Source organism: Rattus norvegicus, chromosome X (assembly GCF_036323735.1).
Source record: "Rattus norvegicus strain BN/NHsdMcwi chromosome X, GRCr8, whole genome shotgun sequence".
NCBI classification, from domain to species: Eukaryota; Metazoa; Chordata; class Mammalia; order Rodentia; family Muridae; genus Rattus; species Rattus norvegicus.
In genome coordinates this window covers 107,654,716-107,672,854 of record NC_086039.1, presented here as the reverse complement: position 1 = coordinate 107,672,854, position 18,139 = coordinate 107,654,716, and the positions used below count along the sequence as shown (strand labels likewise).

The window sequence follows — 18,139 nt, the reverse complement described above, 5'->3', positions numbered from 1 at the left end:
GGCGAAGACTCTTATCCTTTCTTAGCTTCCTCTTTATGTTCTTGGATGCACAGAAGCTTTTTAGTTATATGAAGTCCTCCTACTTGTCAATTTTGCCTTCCTTTCTCAAAGCAAGGCAGCCCTACATAGAAAGGCCTTTAGAAAACCTGTATCTTACCCATGTTTTCTTTCAGTTGTATCTGTATTTCATATTAAGTTTTTTGATCCTTTTGGAGTTGATTTTGCGGCACATGATACATATAGTTTAATTTCATTCTCATACGTATTGACATCTATTTTCACCCTCACCGTTGTCAACTATCAGATGGCTGTAATTATATGCACTCATGTATGCCTCTTCTGTTTTCAAATGATAACTTTGTTTTTTTAGTATTCTTATACAATGGGCTCTTTTATTCAAATATGTGTGCTCAGTGATAGTACCAATGTAATGAAACCCAAGTTTCTGAAAACATATGGAGATAAGACAAGGTAGTCTGGGTTACAACGCCAGGAAAAGCAGGGCTACAGTGATGACAGAGAAATTAGCACAAGTTTGTAAAACAAATGCAGAGATGTTACAAAATTCTATTTTAAAAAACATAGGTATTCTCTTTACATCCATATCACAGCCCTCCTCTTCACATCTACCCCTCACACAACCCCTTTCCCCATACCCTTCTCCTCTGAGATGCAGGAGATGTCCCTGGAGTCACCCTAAACCTGGCACATAATAGATTTTACAAACAAAGATTTTTAGGAAATCAAAGCATACCTACAGTAACCACATCGGTCCATTTACTGAAACAAACTATTTTTGTGTGACTCAGAGACAGGAAAAGAAAGGCAAGGAAAGTACTTCTCTAGATAAAGTTATAGGAGGTATGCCCCAAAGACCTGCCAACACAATGGAAATTTAAAGATGTGAAATTGGATTCCAAGTAACAGAAAGGGATAGAATGGAAGAAAGAAATATCAGAGAATAGAATGGTACAGTAATATTCCTCAGAACTATGGGAACTGCCTGTCACAGACCTTAGAAGCCATCTTGAACAGCAAAGGCTGATCTACTCAGAAACATATGTGTGCCGGGGAGGTTGAGTCTTTGACAACTTGGATGCAGTAGAAGGAAATGGATCACAACTCTTGGGGAAAATAGCCAAGTTTCAGTGAAAGGACATAATCCATTTACTTAGAGCAAAGGTGCATGAACTAATGGATTCCATTTGAATGAGCAAGGTAGAGGGAAAGCCTGGGGTTTACAGTAACTCTGCAGAGAACACAGAGACACAAAGTCATAGAAGCAAACAACAGACAAGAGGTCTGTTAGACCTGAAGCAACATATAAAGGGATGGTGATAGATTCTCTAACGACCTTCTCCCTGAGGAAGCATGGTTTACTGGCTGTTAGCGAGCCTCAGGATCTTATAACAGATTATCCGAGAGGCTGAGTTCTGTCTCTGAGGAGAGGAAGATCCCTATGTGCTACTGCTGTTGGACTATCTGTGAAGACTGGAAGCACAGGTTCCCTGGACATACACGCAGGCATCCTCACATCTTTCCTGTGCTTATGGGAACGATAGGGCAGTGCCATAAAAAATGTTTTTGTCAGAAGTAGCGTGCAGCCAGTAAAGGAAAGCAGGATGGGAAGTGCAGTTTCCCTGTTAGGGCTCCATTGCCCCGTGGCATTATCACTGAACAAACTGAAAGAGTCAGGGGTCAAGTAGAGAGGGTGACGTGGGAGGCAGACACAGCATCTGAGGAATGCTGAACGAATCTATCAGATAACCTTTTCTTCCGAGAACCATCTGGTTCTCATTAAGCATATTTAGTACATAGCCAACAGGACAATGCGTTCTTACCACCATCCACCAGAATATCTGCTGAACAGGAAGAGCCTCTGCTAGGAATCCTGTACTTTATGCCACAAGCTTAGGAAAGTCACACACAGAGCTCAGTTTAAGCCTGATAAACTCACAGCATGGTGTCTTTTTTTAAAAATGAACTTAGGTTTTCAAAATGATAAATCATAACGTATTGGAAAGCAGACGGTTACAGCAAGAATTCTCCAAATATTTGGGTACCTAATGTTTTGCAAGCCCTAATATTTTACAATAATGCTCAATAAATGATAAACAGAGTATTGTCTGGCTGCCACGTGTTTTATTTTTTCCCTAACTGAATAGATTGGAGCCCAGTGGCAATATTCTTTTTTATCTTTATATCTTTTTCTTAGCGGCCTTGGCTGTTTTATCAGGTATTATGGAAAAGCTAAGCAAATACGAAGGAGACTATATCATTTTCAAAAAGTGAATAAGTCCTAGCTGCCGCACTACTAGAAAGTATGCCAGCTTCTGGTGTGTACCATTAATTAAAAGGTGTTTCATAACCTGACATAAGGATTATCATGCCTACTGAAATGTCAGTGACTTATGATTCGATTTAGTTGCATTCTTCATTAATGAGGAATGAATCTAAGGTCACACACAAGGTAGGCAACCAGTGAACCACTGGATCCACAACAGCCTCATGACACATCCTTAAATGTTTGTTCAGAGACCTCTGATCCATGAAAGCAGACACGCAAAGGCTCCTGAACATTGTAGTCCTCTCACCTTGACTCAGAAAATCAAGCAAGGGAAAACACTGATGGTGACTCAGCCTTTTCAGGCTGCTTTCAGCAGGAGCTGCCAGAGTCTCTCTCCCACACAAGAAGAAGCAAGCTCCTGCATCTGAAAACTCATAAGTCAATTGCCAAACAGAGACTCACACAGACACAATAACATCACTGACTCCCTGTAGGTCTGTAATTGATTCATTGTTTTAAAGTTTGCTCCTCTAAACACATCTGATCCAGTTCTCAGAGCACAGCCTCATAAAGAGCCGGCATAAACACCAACCTGCTGTGTGTTTCCTCCATTAGGGCACTGTGAGTACAGGTTGAGGGGTCTGTGCAATTCCTTCTCAGGGACAGAATCATTACTCAGCTGTCAAACATAAGGGCAGAACCGAGTCAAGATAGGAGAAGTACAAGAAGTCAAGATAGGAGCAGTACTGAGTCAAGACTTGAGCAGTACCAAGTCAAGATATGAGCAGTACTGAGTCAAGACTTGAGCAGTACCAAGGCAAAATATGAGCAGTATTGAGTCAAGACTTGAGCAGTACCAAAGCAAGATATGAGCAGTACGGAGTCAAGACATGAGCAGTACCAAGGCAAGACTTGAGCAGTACGGAGTCAAGACATGAGCAGTACCAAGGCAAGACTTGAGCAGTACCAAGGCAAGATATGAGCAGTACCGAGTCAAGATATGAGGCACCACACAAAGGAATACAGGAGTTATATGTATGTTGTGGCCTTTTATGAGACAAGACTTTTCAGACACTATATAAAGTCAGTTTAGAATTGCCCATACGCTCCTATAGCCCTTCAAATTCATTCCTGGGAAGGACTTGCCCCCAACATTCTCCCTGATTGAGAGTAAAATGATAACAGCATTGCTAAGCTCTGACTTGGTGCTGATGGTTGACATAGCCCACACTCAGATCCGAGGATGCCAAAGAAATACAAAATGTAATGTATGACATTCCCTTTATTCCGTGCCTCAGTGATTACTGGGACAAGGGACGTCTGTTGTTTGTCACCACTGGCCAAGCAGAACCTATCTCCTCCTGACTAACTTGTCAGGGGAAACGTGGCAATGGCCTATCAAACACAGCAGATCCAGTTCGCTCTGCTCACTGCTGGGCTGTGCAGATCCTGACACAAATCAGTGAGGCAGTGGATGGACAAATTGTCATAGCCTGAGTTACAAGGTGGAAAATTCTTATCCATGGCATTAATTTTATCCTTACAGTACTAGCACCAGGCAGGGAGGCAGGCATCTGTGTTCATGAGTATATTCAGTGTAGACTTAAGAACCACTTCTCCCAGATTTCAAGAGCAGAGACGATTGTCCTAGTTATTCCTCTCTTGCCTATGATGGAGAACTCTGTCAGTTTGATTGAATTAAAAGTTGCCTCTGGCATTAGTGAGTCACTGGGTGTCTGGAGAATGTTTTGAGAGATGTTTAACTGGGGGGTGGGACAGGGGAGCAACTCTTGAGTGTGAAAGGCACTTACTGTTGGATGCAGTCCAAGTCTGAATGATTAGGGAGAGAGTAGGTTGGCCTCATGAAACGTGGTAATTCTAAAGATTGGCAAAAGAAAGCAGAGGGATGGAGAGTTCTGGGCCAGCCTTTGCTACATAGTGACCATGTTGCCTACCAGGCTGACATGAAGTACTTTATCACCTCTTTCCAGTAAAAAAAAAAAAAAAACACACACACACACACACACACAAGAAAGGAGCAAACAGGCCCATACCTGTAACTCCATCAGCCATGAAGTTGAGAGGAAGATTGCTATGAGTTCAAGACTAGACAGGGTTCACACTGAGTTCTAGGCCAGCCAAGGCTACAGATTAAGAGACCCTGTCTAGTAAGACAACAGTGTCCAAAAAATACAGAGGGAGAAAAAGAAGAATGTAAGTGTAAGGAGAAGAAGGACGAGGAGGAGGAGTAGAAATTGGAAGAGGAGGAGGAGAAGGAGGAGGAGCAGAGGAAGGGGAAGGAGGAGAAGGGGAAGGAAGAGGAGGAGTAGGAGTAGGAGAAAGGTGGAAAAGGAGGAGGAGGAGTAGGGGAAGGGGGAGTAGGAGAAGGGGTAGGAGGAAGAGGTGAAGGGGGAAGAGGAGTAGGAGGAGAAGGGGTAGGAGGAGTAGGAGCAAGGGGAGGGGAAGGAGGAGGGAGAGGAGGAGGAGTAGGGAAAAGCCAGCTGTGCACACTTCTTTGTTCCCCTGCTGCAGCATAGACCTTGCTGCTCCTTCTACTGTGACTTCATTACCACAGTGTATAGAATTCTTCTGTACTCCCAGGGAGGATGAATCTCTTTCCTCTCTTATCGTAATCTTTTATTCTTGAGATTATAATTTAATCACTGTAATTCTCCCTGCCCATTCCTCCTCACAACCTCCCCCATACCCCTCCCCATCCTCCTCAAATCATGGCCTCTCCTTTTCACTAACTGTTGGGGAGTACCTCAGCTGCTGATGCTTTCAGTTTGTCAAGTATTTGCTCACATCACTAAGAAAAGTAACTACCACACAGGAGATTCTACCACCTTCTTCGTGGGATACACGGGAAACCCAGCCCAGGACAGCACCTTGTATGCAAACAGAGTCTACAATACTTTCCCATCACGCGTGGTGTATACTTGTGTACAATACTTACCAGCCTTTGTCTGTAGACAGAAAACGAGGTGGGTCCACCAGCGCCATCCTGCCTCTCAGCTTCTCCTCAGTGCTTAGTGGTGCAGCTTCCTGGGTAACCTTTCCCTCCAGAGAACCATTTGGAATGGCAATTGGGGATTAAGCATGGCTCTGCTACTTCAGGGGAGAATGGAGATAAGTGTTTACCTCAGCCTCTCTCTCTGTCTTTCACTCTGCTTTTCTGAGACACACAAAATATCAACATTTCCTCCATGTTATCTTTGGTTGGAGGACAGAAAGGACACCTTGGTTTACCTGGGATTTAGAAATAAGTACCTGGTCAAAAATTGAAGGTAATCTCTGCTTACAGGAGCCACATCTGGTCTATAGGTGGGAGCATCCGAGCCTGTAATTGTGAGCATTTAATTTGCCTGCAGATAATTACATGCATATGTAACATTTGTCCCAGCATGCATGGGGAACACAAAATGGGCCTTTTGTGCCTCCTCAGTTCTAAATAGGGAAACAGCAAATCAATGGCCAGTGAGCATATACAACAATACCTTCACTGCTGATAACTAATAACTTGGATACCATTCTGGATGTTCTGTAGTGCAATGCTGAAAAATCTGAAACCTGTTCCCTAATACTTGTCTAGAGTCTTAAGAATCCCTGTGGGGAATGAATTTGCCAGGCTTCACGTTTATTACAGGTCAGAATTGAGGAACTCCAATCTCTATTTTTTATACATAACTGAATCAGATACTCAACATTTCTTAAAAATTCATTATGCATTCATTCTTTTAAAACTTTATCTTCTAATACCTCTGTGTTTTATTGTAAATTATTACTCAATCTTTTTAAATTACTATTTTCTTCTGAAAAATCAAACAATGATAAATATTGCAGTTAGAGTTTTCAAATTAATTGAAATCAATCATAGACCTTGGACCACTGAATAGCCTCGTTTCTATGTACCTTTATTATGTACATAGAAAAATCTTCATTTTTGGTGTGGTATTTTGAATGAAAATGCCCTCCCTGTAGGCTCTTGCATTTGAATACTTAGTCATCAAAGAGTGGTTCTACTTGAAACGAATTAGGTGATGTGGCCTTTTGAGAGTATGTGTGGCCTTATTGGGGGAAGTGTGTCACTAGAGGTGGGCTTTGAGATTTCAAAAGCCCAAGCTGTGTCCTATGTCTGTCTTCATTTCCTGATGCCTGCTAATTTGGATGTAGGACTCTTAAGCTACTTCTCCCCCCTCACCTACCCGCCGTGTCATCCTGTGAGCCACCATGCTCCCTGATATATGATCTAATGGACTAAACCAGTGAAAGTGTGAGGAAGCCCCAATTAAATGTCTGCCTTTATAAGAGTTTCTGTGATCATGGTGTTTTCACAGCACTAGAGTACTCACAAGACATTTGGTAAGAGATACAGAGTTTTGGCGAAGCTTAATGAGAATCTTCCTCTAATGTCATTTTATTCCTGCCCTGAGATTTCGTACTACTGTTCATTCTTTCATTTACTTGTTTGTACATTTGGCCTTTACTTTATTCATTGCATAGACTGAAAATTAATTTTGCTAGGCATATTTTGAAGTGTAGACATATGACTGCATGCTTATACTATCCTATTATATCTCACATTTTACTAAGTTAATATCATCTACATGAATATGCAGAGTTATAAATAAAAAACACAGATAGCTTGAAGTATTTGTGTACACAAATAGATGACAAGGGAAATACACCCATGGAATGACAGGACAGTTCCATTTTAAAAAATTCATTTATTTACGTATTCATTTTGCATACTAATATCAGCCACCCCTCCCAGTACCCACTCATGCAGATCCTTGCCCATTCCTCCCTCCTCATGCTCCTCTGTCACATCGAGTTCTGAGAGACAAGGTGAATCCTCTCCACCGGAAGCCAGACAAGACAGCCCAGTTAGAGGAATGGGATCCACAGGCAGGCAGGCAATGGATTCAGGGACAGTTCCATTTAAAAAAAAAACTTAAAATACTCCCTCTTTCTTTCTCTCTTTATTTGTGTATGTGTTGTGGCTTACGAAAGTGGAAGAAGATCCTGAGGAGGTAGTGATCTTAAGAGAGAAGGCAAAGGGAGAAATAGAAAGGCTAATGGAACACAGGCGAGAATGACGTTAAATCAGAATGGGGCCCCTATTAACAGACATCCCCACAGATGGAAGATTATTATTGTCATTTTTTCCCTATAGTTCATATCATTTAAATCATTATTTTTACTATATAATCTTTGGCAAGTTAAGAATGGCCACATGAAATTTATGCTTCATGTGAGCAAGTACATTTCTTTATTATAATTAATACACAGTTCATAATGATATCACGTGATTAAGAAATATGCAGACTATGACACTAGAAGCCTGTACCCACCTCAGAATAAGGGAAAGGCACTTGAGAAATAGCAGCCACAGGAACATTGGAACCAGTCACTTTTTTTCTGCAGTCAGAAAACTTAACCTTTTATGTCAGAGCTATACTCTTTCTACCAGCAAAACCAGCATTCTTCATTGAGGAATCACAGCTAAGAGAATTCTGTACAAACAGACCCTATTGAAATGAGTCTTATCTTCCTTCATCCAGCCCACATACTGGTTACCTTTCCAGAACTGTTTCGCTCTGTTTAAATATAAAAACAGTTAAGGTTTTTTTTTTTTTTGTCACTTCCTTCAGTCTTTGTTTCTTTATCAAACTTTTGATAATGATTTTGGCCTCGGATTTCTAAGACAGCTTAGGGAGAATTTAGGGCTTTATTAACATTTTCGTTTTTCCTCAGTAGTCACCATTTTGTTAGGGGAATTTTAAAACCAGAATGCCACAATGTTAAATTTTACTGCAAACATTCTTAAAATTAGAAATTTCATCTAACACCTTTTACATTTTCCAAAAGTATATTCCGATTCCAGCCAGAGTCCAATGTCGAGAGTCAAAGGCTAATTAGGCTTGCCCTGCACAGGTGTGGGATTATTTTAGGACACAGAAGCAGGGGAAATGGCTGAGTAACTGACAGCTCTGCGGCCTACATTTCTTCTCATGAATGGCCAGTGTTCCCAAGTTACTCAGCTAGAACAGGGCTTGGGACATGAGGGAAGGGATCAAAATCAGATTTGCCAACAAAATATTCCACTGACTCAAACAAGGAAAGGCAGAAACATGGATATATATTCTTCGTCTCTCTCTTTGTCTCTGTGTGTCTCTCTGTCTCTTTGTCTTTCTCTGAGTTTGTCTGTCTGCTTTGTCTCTGTCTCTCTGTCTCTGTCTCTCTCTGTCTCTGTCTCTCTCTCTCTGTGTCTCTGTCTCTGTCTCTCTCTCTCTCTCTTTCTCTCTCTTTCGGTGATCATTAGATACCAAAAAGTTGTTTTAGATGCTTAATAATATCCTTGCAAACTGGTTTTACCTCTTGACATTAGAGAGCATAACCTAGTTGTCATAGCAACCAGAGAGGAAAAAAATAGAGTTACATTAGCTTTCCATTGAAATTAAGAAGTACAAATTCATCCTCAGAATAATAGAACAGATCATATTGTCATTTCCCAAAACATTTCTTGGAATGAAATAAAATGCTCTATAAACAATGGGATTAGTGTGAAAGAAAGGCTGGTTAACCCTCCTTTCAGTCCCTCCAAACCTGGACTCAGTCAATCTCTGTTTCAGATCATGGTAGAATCTGAAATAACTGATTTCAGTGTTGAAAAGAATCTCAGAATTAATACATCTGTTTCAGAACCCACAATAACCCATTCGCAGGAATGTAAGGACGCTCACAAGATTAACACATTCTTTCTATGGCATGTGAAATTCATCCTGTGGGTCAGGAATTTCCATCACAGCTCAGTGATTCACATATGACTCATGATGCCAAAGCTAAATAAATGGATAAGGTAGAAACTTAAAAAGTTAGAATTTGGGCATTCATGGTAATTATGTGCTTTGTTTAATATGTGAGAATGAGATTTCCTCTTTTCTGGTATCTTTGTTGGTAATGGACCATTTGCTGATAGGAATGACCAGGAGTATAATGATGCTATATTTTAGGGATATTTGCTAATTAAGGAACAATAAAGAAGAGAAAGCTTAGTATTAGTCCTCCTGATACAGTATTTGGGCCACTAATTGCTGAAAACTTGTCTGGGCTAAGTATCTTGGTGCATTGTTAGCTAAATCTTAATGAAATGATATGATTACAATGATTTCAGAAAAGATAAACTGACATCTAAGTATATGACAAAATGGTGTAAATTCACTTCCTTCTTTCTTCTCCTCCTTCTCTTCCTCCTCTTCCTAAATACCACCGACATAATTCAAGAATTAATCATCAAAGGACTCCGAAGTGGATGGATGAAATTGTCAGTTCAAGGAAATGAAGACACCACCACTGTGAGTTCCTCAGAATTATCTGATGTGTATTCATTCTTGCCTCAGTTCTAAAAATTCCTATATCCAGGAAGTACCAATAAGTATAGAAGATGAATAAAAATGTAAGGGAAGTTTTGTCTTTTTGGCCAAAGGAAACTAGACAAACAGGAAACACAACAAAGACGTAGTGGGGCAATGTCTCTGACCCAGTGTCATCGGACAGACAGGAGGAGGCACCTTCTAAGATCAGTGGGAATTTAGTGGAGACAGAACACAGTGAGCGAGGTAACACTGGCCAGAGTTCTGAGCACTTATCTGTCACTGAAGATCAAGATCACAAAGATTGCCTGAGACCTTCAAGTTAGGCCCAAATAGAGAGGCTGCCTATTGAAACTAAATGTCACTTATATGTTAAAGAATGTCCAAACATGATGTTTAAAATATCTAGGCTTAGAATACAGCAAATACAGAGGCGAATGCCAGCAGCAAACCACTGAACTGAGAACAGGACCCCCGTTGAAGGAATCAGAAAAAGAACTGGAAGAGCTTGAAGGGGCTCGAGACCCCATATGTACAACAATGCCAAGCAACCAGAGCTTCCAGGGACTAAGCCACTACCTAAAGACTATACATGGACTGACCCTGGACTCTGACCTCATAGGTAGCAATGAATATCCTAGTAAGAGCACCAGTGGAAGGGGAAGCCCTGGGTCCTGCTAAGACTGAACCCCCAGTGAACTAGACTGTTGGGGGGAGGGCGGCAATGTGAGGAGGATGGGGAGGGGAACACCCATAAAGAAGGGGAGGGGGAAAAATAAAAAAAAATAAAAAAAAGAAGGGGAGGGGGGCGGGTTAGGGGGATGTTGGCCCGTAAACCGGGAAAGGGAATAACACTCGAAATGTAAATAAGAAATACTCAAGTTAATAAAAAAATTAAAAAAATATCTAGGCTTGAGTCAAGAATCAGTCTGGAAGACAAGAATGGTAGTACATAACTATTGTCTCAGAATTTGGTATGCTTGGTAGAAGAGTCACATGTTTGAGGTCAGATTAAGATACTTAGTAAGACTCTGTCTCAAAATAGAAATGACAACAAGAAAAAAAATCACTTTTCATACCAAGATCCATAGCAAATAATTAGAATAAGCTAAGTGAAAAAAGCCACAGACAAAAAGTTAAATCTTATATGCTCTCACTTTTATAACAAAGTTGTTCTCATGGAAACAGTAGCTTTCTTACAAAGGGATAAGGGCTGAGATAAAGGGAGAAATATTTGTCAAAGGGTGAAAAAGATTAGATTATACTATGAAGATGTTCTGCGGATCTTATGGGCAGAGTGGGTGTTGATGGCTATGTTAATCTGTAGTAATTTTTAATTGATGTATATTTGTACCTTTTATATCTACAATGTTTTTTTATTTTTTAATTCAATTTTTTTCACAAAATGGATAAGATACATCACTGTGCTCTGATACAAGAGAGCTTATGAAAAAGGTAAATATGATCTTATAATTTTAGGAGCTTGCCAGTCCATAAAAAAATGATGAAACCTACGTGTACTATAGATTATCTTTTCATAGGCAAGTGCTTACAGCAATGATATGGTAGAATTTCTTTTACACAATGACATTTTGGCATGTTTATGATGACTACAGAAACTTACTACGCAAACACTCATTGTTTTTAGTAGTACATGGTTATTCACGTTATAACTTTATTTCTTGGAAACAATAAAAGATACTCTTGTAAGAATCACAGAAGCAGCACGAACCTATTTTAAACATTCTTAAATCCACAGGGTGTAGCAGGCAGGTTTGTAAATATCCAAATATGTGCATGTAGTGGCTAATGGTTAACCTTAAGACTAATTCATTCCTCAGGGATCATTCACCTTGCTTTTTGAGACAGGATCTTTTGGTAGGGATTTTACCAAGCAAGCTGGGTTGACTGGCCAGTGAGCCCAAGAACCCACCTGGCTCTGCCTCCCCAATACAAATACAGGTTACAATGCTTGGCTTTTTCACATACGATCTGAGGTTGGAGCTCAGGCACTTTGATGTGCAAGGCAAACACTTACTAACTGAAAAAATGCTTTGACATTCCTTTCCTTGAGAATAAAATGGGGGAAGAAAACAAAGACAGACACTGCATCCTTTGTATTTTATGACAAGAGATGGTTATTGGTAGTATTGCAAAATGGTCAGTTGAATTTCAATTTCAAACATACAAAAGACATTCAATAAGATATGCTCACATTAAAATCTGTTAATCCTTGCACTCAAAGATCAGGGAATGTGTTGAAAGCAGGAAAAGAATGATTAGAAGAGCCAGAGGACTAGGGTGATTGCTGTGAAATAATGTCTTTTGGACACAACAAGGAGGTGGCACCCATGAACTTCCAATGATATAGTTACCTGCATAAGAATATATCAGTAAACAGTCCAGTATAAACTGAGGAAGGGCACAAAAGGGCCCACCCTTAGTTGGAGAGCTATAGGCAGTCTATGGCTGCTGAGGGAGGAAGACTCAGTTTTCTTCAGAGGACATGACCCCTCATAGGTTGCCATGCCCAAGTTATACCTATACTCAGATATGGCCAGCACTAATTGGACCCAGTACAGGATATTATATATAATATAATAATATATTACTACATAATATATTATATATAATAATGTTTAATATATAGCATATAAAATATATAATATATAATTAACATATAATACATATTGTGTGTATGTATGTGTGTGCACATGTGCATGTAACTTAGAGAAGAAAAGGACAGGAATTTGGGATTTGAGAGCAGTGTATGGGGGATACAGAATGAGTTGAGGAGGAAGGACGAGTGGATATAATGAAAATATATGAAATTATCAATAAAAGAAATTAAAAATGTGGTATGTCTGAAATTCAATTTTACTTGGGTATCTTATATTTTTTCTCTCTCATTGGGGTCATCCATAGCTGTGCATATTAATCAGAAAGATAGCTAGGAATATGTGTGAGGCTCAAATCCCAGCTTTGCCATTTAGGAGCTGCATTATTCTCAGCGAATCCCCACTGTTTCTTATTCTTTGTTGTTTCACTTACAGGCTTTTTAAAAAAATATTTCATAGAGAATCTTTTCAATTTAATAGGCACTTTAAACTGTCCTCTCTAGAAAACTCACGATCAATCAACAACAATTCTATAGGCCAACACAATTTTTTTATTCTCTTTCATCTATTCAACACGCAAAAAGTCTTTTATTATTCTCATTTATCCATTCTTTCGTACCTGATAGACTGGAGATTTCATGAAGTCCCTGTGATTTTAAATGACTAAGAAATAAGGTCTGGAGTCCAGAATCTAATGGTGCATCTTTGATGACAAAGATCCTTTATAATGAGAAACTTGTAGGTATATGAACTGGCTGTGTGATTGTTTCATCATCTATTAATATCTCTATGCTCTGCTCAAATATTTGTCATGAGATTCTTTATCATATTAATTACTAATAATGCATCTGAGGGGGTAGAATAAAATAATAGGGAGTCTAAAATAAAATGAAATGTAAGTCAAGTGATCAACTTAAATGGACTTAAATATGTTAATATATAAAGATAAACTAATCAGATGAAAAATTAGATTATGTATCAAAGTTGTAAAATTATATCATTTCTATTTTATATACACAGCAAGTAATAAATATACTATATTTTTCTCTAAGGACTTTGAGACATATATATATATATATATAGCTACAGAAGATCTCATATACAAAATAGATAAAATTAATTTAATAAGAAATAAGTTAAGAGAAAGGGTATCCAGATGATGTTGAATAGAGACAATTAAAGTATTACAATCAAAATTATGGAATTTAACTAGAAGAATACATTTCTATTTGACTCACACACATAAATAATATTCTTTGAAAAGCAATCAAGAGCTATGAAATATGTATATTGAGAATATATCTAAGTGAGTGACAAGTCAGTATTAACACAATGCTAAAGAGAATTCCTGAAGAATACTTTTCATTAAGAATTTAACACGTGCATATAATGGATTTTGATCAAATCTATTCCACATTCTGTTCTCTCCAATTACTCCCATATCTCCTTAATATTTTGCCCCCCCCAACTCCATGTGCTCTGTACCAAATGGTCAGCCCTGACAACATACATACAAGTTATATTATAAGGACCAAACAAATTGTATTTAGGAATTGTCTTAGGGTTTCTGTTGCTGTGAAGAATCACCATGACTAAAAAGCAAGTGAGGAGGCTTACACGTCCCTATCACTGTTCATCATCAAATGAAGTCAGGACAGGAACCCTAACATGGCAGGAACCTGGAGGGAGGAGCTGATGCAGAGGCCAAGAAAGAGATTTTGCTTATTGGCTTGCTCCCCATGGCTTGCCTGGTCTACTTTCTTATAGAATCCAGGACTACCTGCCCAGGGATGGCCCCACCTACAACGGGCTGGGCTCTCCCCCATTGATCATTAATTAAGAAAATGCATTAAAGCTAGATCTTATAGAGGCATTTTCTCAGTAGAGGTTCTCTCCTTCCAGATAACTCTAGTTGGTGTGCCAAGTTGACATAAGACTAGCCAGTACAGGAATATGTCTACACACACACACACACACACACACACACACACACACACACACACACACACACACAGAGAGAGAGAGAGAGACAGACAGACATAGACACATACACAGAGAAACACACAGACATACAGAAACACACAGTCGCAAAGACACACACACACAAAGACACACACACACACACACACACACACACACACACACCCCAATAATCCATGGCTAAAAGGGCAGGGATTTTAAAGAAAGAGAACAAACAGGGGCATAGGGAAGGCTTGAAGGGAAGAAAGGCAAAGGAGAAATGATGCAGTTATATTATAATCACGGAAATAAAATCAAATTAAGTCTTTAAGAACGTACATTTTACATTGATCACTGCAGCTATTCATTGAGAAATCACACATAGCTAAAAATGTAGGTCAAATAAAAATGTCAAAACTAATAGAATTACATAGAGATAATAATACATTCAAATTGGTAAAAATGCACTGAAATGTAAAATATAGAATTTGAGGGTTTTAAATAACAAAGTAAATGAAGTGAATAGAACAATGTATTCTAGAAAAAAATTGTGCTGATTAAGAGGCTGATGAGATGGCTCAGCAGATAAGACCACATACTGTCCCTTACAGAATTTTGTTCCCACCACCCACCTAGGGCGGTATACAACCTCTTGTAAGTCTAGCTTCAGGGGACCTGATGCCCCTCCAGGTCCTACAGGCACTTTCTCTCCCAAGGACTAACACTTCATCCTTTATATGCACACAAATAAAAAGAAAACTTTCAAAGAAGGCACAGAGACAACTTGTTCTGCCACAAGATAGTGTAAGAAAAAATTTCCAGGACCCAGTGTAGAAAAAAAAAAAAGAGGAGGAAGTAACAATCAAAGTCAAAACAAAATTTAAAAGGCTCAAAAGGGGGGCTGGGGATTTAGCTCAGTGGTAGAGCGCTTACCTAGGAAGCGCAAGGCCCTGGGTTCGGTCCCCAGCTCCGAAAAAAAGAACCAAAAAAAAAAAAAAGGCTCAAAAGGCTCAAAGTGTCTTCCAAAATTGATGCAGAATGTCAGGCAACACACTCAAGAAATGATATTGTAAAGTCAAATGGACAAGTATGGTAGGAATAAAGAAATGCAGTGTGATACACGACACTCTCAGAAACACAGCGTGTGGATCAGAGTAGAGTAAGGAAAGCAGACTACACACTGTAAGATTGTTTAAATAGAGAGACTTGGTTAAACAGGCTTGGAATGCCTAAATGGACGTACAGAAGTGATGGACACCTTGGTAGACAGGGAAAGGTAAACTTTCTTTTTACCCCCGAAGCAGGGAAAACAAAGGAAAGACTGTATGTTAAGTGCTCTAAGGGGGTAATTTCCCCCCTCAAGAAAATGCTTAGTACTCTGAGGAAAGGAGGCTTCCTACTGGTACTTTTAAAATATTTATTTATTTACTTATAGGCCAAATGCTACTCCTCCCAGTTCCCCGTCTCAGAGTCTCTACCGCCATTCCCCGTCCTCTCCTCTGAGAGGGTAGCCCCCAAGAGCATCTCCCTGCCCTGGAACTTAAAGTCTCTGCAAGACTAGGTGCATCCTCTCCCACATGGCAGCCCTGTTGGGGAACAGATTGCACAGTAAGGCTACAGCTTTAGGGACTCTCTGCTCTAGTTGTTAGGGGACATTGGGACTGAGCTGCACATTTGCTATGTGTGAAGGGCCTCAGTCCAGACCCTGTAGGCTCTTTGGTAATTCAGTCTCTGAGAGCTACCAGGGATCCAGATTAGTTGACTCTGGTGGTCTCCCTGTGCAGTTTCTATCCCCTTCAGGGACTTCAGTCCTTTCCCCAACTCTTCCATAAGAGACCCTGACCTCTGTCCAATGTGTGGCTGTAGGTGTCTGCATCTGTCTCAGTCAGCTGCTTGGTAGAGCCTCTCAGAGGACAGTCATACTAGACTCCTGTCTGCAAGCATAACAGAGTGTCATTAATAGTGTCAGAGATTGGTTTTACACGTGGGATGGGTTTCAAGTTGGGCCTATTGTTTCTCAGAAGATTGGAAATAGTTCTATCTAAAGACCCAGCTATACTGCTTCTAGGCATATACCAAAAGATGCTCCACCACACCACAAGACCTCCTAGAGAGACTCAGAGCAGGTAAATCAAGGTCAAACTCTTATTTCTGTGCAGTGTGGAGCATCGTGTCTAGTGTGAAGCCTCTAAATCTCAGAATGTAGATCTCATCAATGTAGATCCTGACTTCTGAGGAAGGGTGATCTTACTGAAGTAGTGCACACAGCTTCCTCAGTAGACATAATTCAGTACCTTGGAAACCCCTGAAGGGAAGAAACTATGAAGAAAGTCAGGGGGTATGATCTTCTCTGTGTCCCTCTCTTTTTCCTTCTGAATTTCCTTTTCACTCCCTTCTTTCCTCCTTACTGATCTCCTTCCCTGCTTCCCTTTCTCAACATTCTTTTTTCTAATCTTCCAACTGTTTGTGAATTACCAGAGACTTTATAAATTAGAACAGGAAATTCGATCATCTCTGTGTGTGTCATGTCAGCTTCCTAATGCCACAGGCTAATTGTCCTCCCCCCCCTTTTCTGTCCTTACTATTTCAAATCAAGAAATAAGGAGGTAGTTTGAAATTCGCTATTTATAACATTAAATTGACTGATTTTACAATGGCTAACAAAATTGCTTTAGTCATTCTGATGAGAGTAATACAATAGTGGAATACAAATTTGGGACTTATATTCTACTAGACTTTATACCAAGTAGAGGCTTTGCATGTGCCTGAAAGAAAAAAAATCCAGGCAACAAACCTTTCACAGGATTCTCCCTAGCAACACAGAGGCCAATTGGCAGAAAATTATTCTTGTAATGAATTCGATAACTATTAGCCTCCACACAAATTACAAGCTATGTCTCTAAATCATTCATTCCAAATGGCACAGTATTTGGAAAACTGAGGCTGTATATACATATATCTCCTAAATATAGCCAAGTTATTGCATTATAATATAGGAGCCACTTAAAATATTCTGGCATAATAATTATTTTAGCTATTCAGTTACCTTTTGAGCTCTAGATGATGCTTGTGAAAGCTTTTTGTAACCACAGTGGGTAATTGATATTCAGTTGGCTCAATAATGAGTGTGTAGAGAAATTTAGGCAGTTGTATAAAATCAGAAGGCCTCTAAAAGTGAGATAAAATGTGGAGACTGTGCAGTATGAAATAACTGATTTTAGTTTTTAAACTTTACATAGAGGTTTGGGGAATATGTGGGGGGGTGGGTATTGCAGATGTAGGATAGTGGTGGTTAGAACATGAATTTGGATAAGGCAGAATTTTGTCATGTTAGAAAACAGATTCTGCATTTAGTCCTACAGCCTACTGAATGTGTAGAGAAACTTAGATCTCCTTCAGTTGTCTTATTGTGTTGTCTGACACTTCAGTGACTAGATTGAATAGGTAGATATGCAAAGCATGAACAACTTTTTACATTTTTTAAGTCCTGATTTTCATGGATTTGCTGTGATTTTTCCCTCTTTTTGATGTTGGCTATATGCTTGATATTAATTATTTTTATAATGTTTAGGTATATCCATTGTATCCACAATTTCTCCAGAACTTTAATAGTAAAAGTGTTGGATTTTGTCAAAGGCCTTTTTTTTTGCATCTAATAAAATGACCATGTGGGATTTTTTTCTTTCAGTTTGTTTACATAGTGAATTACATTGATGGATTTTTTGTGTACTGACCCATTCCTGCATCTCTGGAATGAAGCCTACTTGATCATGGTGGATGCGTTTTATGGATTTGGTTTTCAAGAATTTTATTGATTTAATTTTGCATATGTATTCCGAGAGAAAATGGTCTGTTGAGTTATTATGTGGTTTGGATATCAGAGTAACAGTGGCCTCAAA

At 39.4% G+C, this 18,139-nt stretch overlaps 1 long non-coding RNA gene across 1 annotated transcript in view; it reads left to right on the top strand.

Annotated features, from left to right (window-relative positions):
* Nucleotides 1–18,139, top strand: part of LOC108349242 (uncharacterized) — a 67,975-nt gene that overhangs the window by 9,755 nt on the left and 40,081 nt on the right. The window contains exon 4 of the long non-coding RNA XR_001842751.3: nt 9,575–9,645. This is a non-coding gene — a long non-coding RNA (uncharacterized LOC108349242). The remainder of the gene's footprint in view (nt 1–9,574; nt 9,646–18,139) is intronic.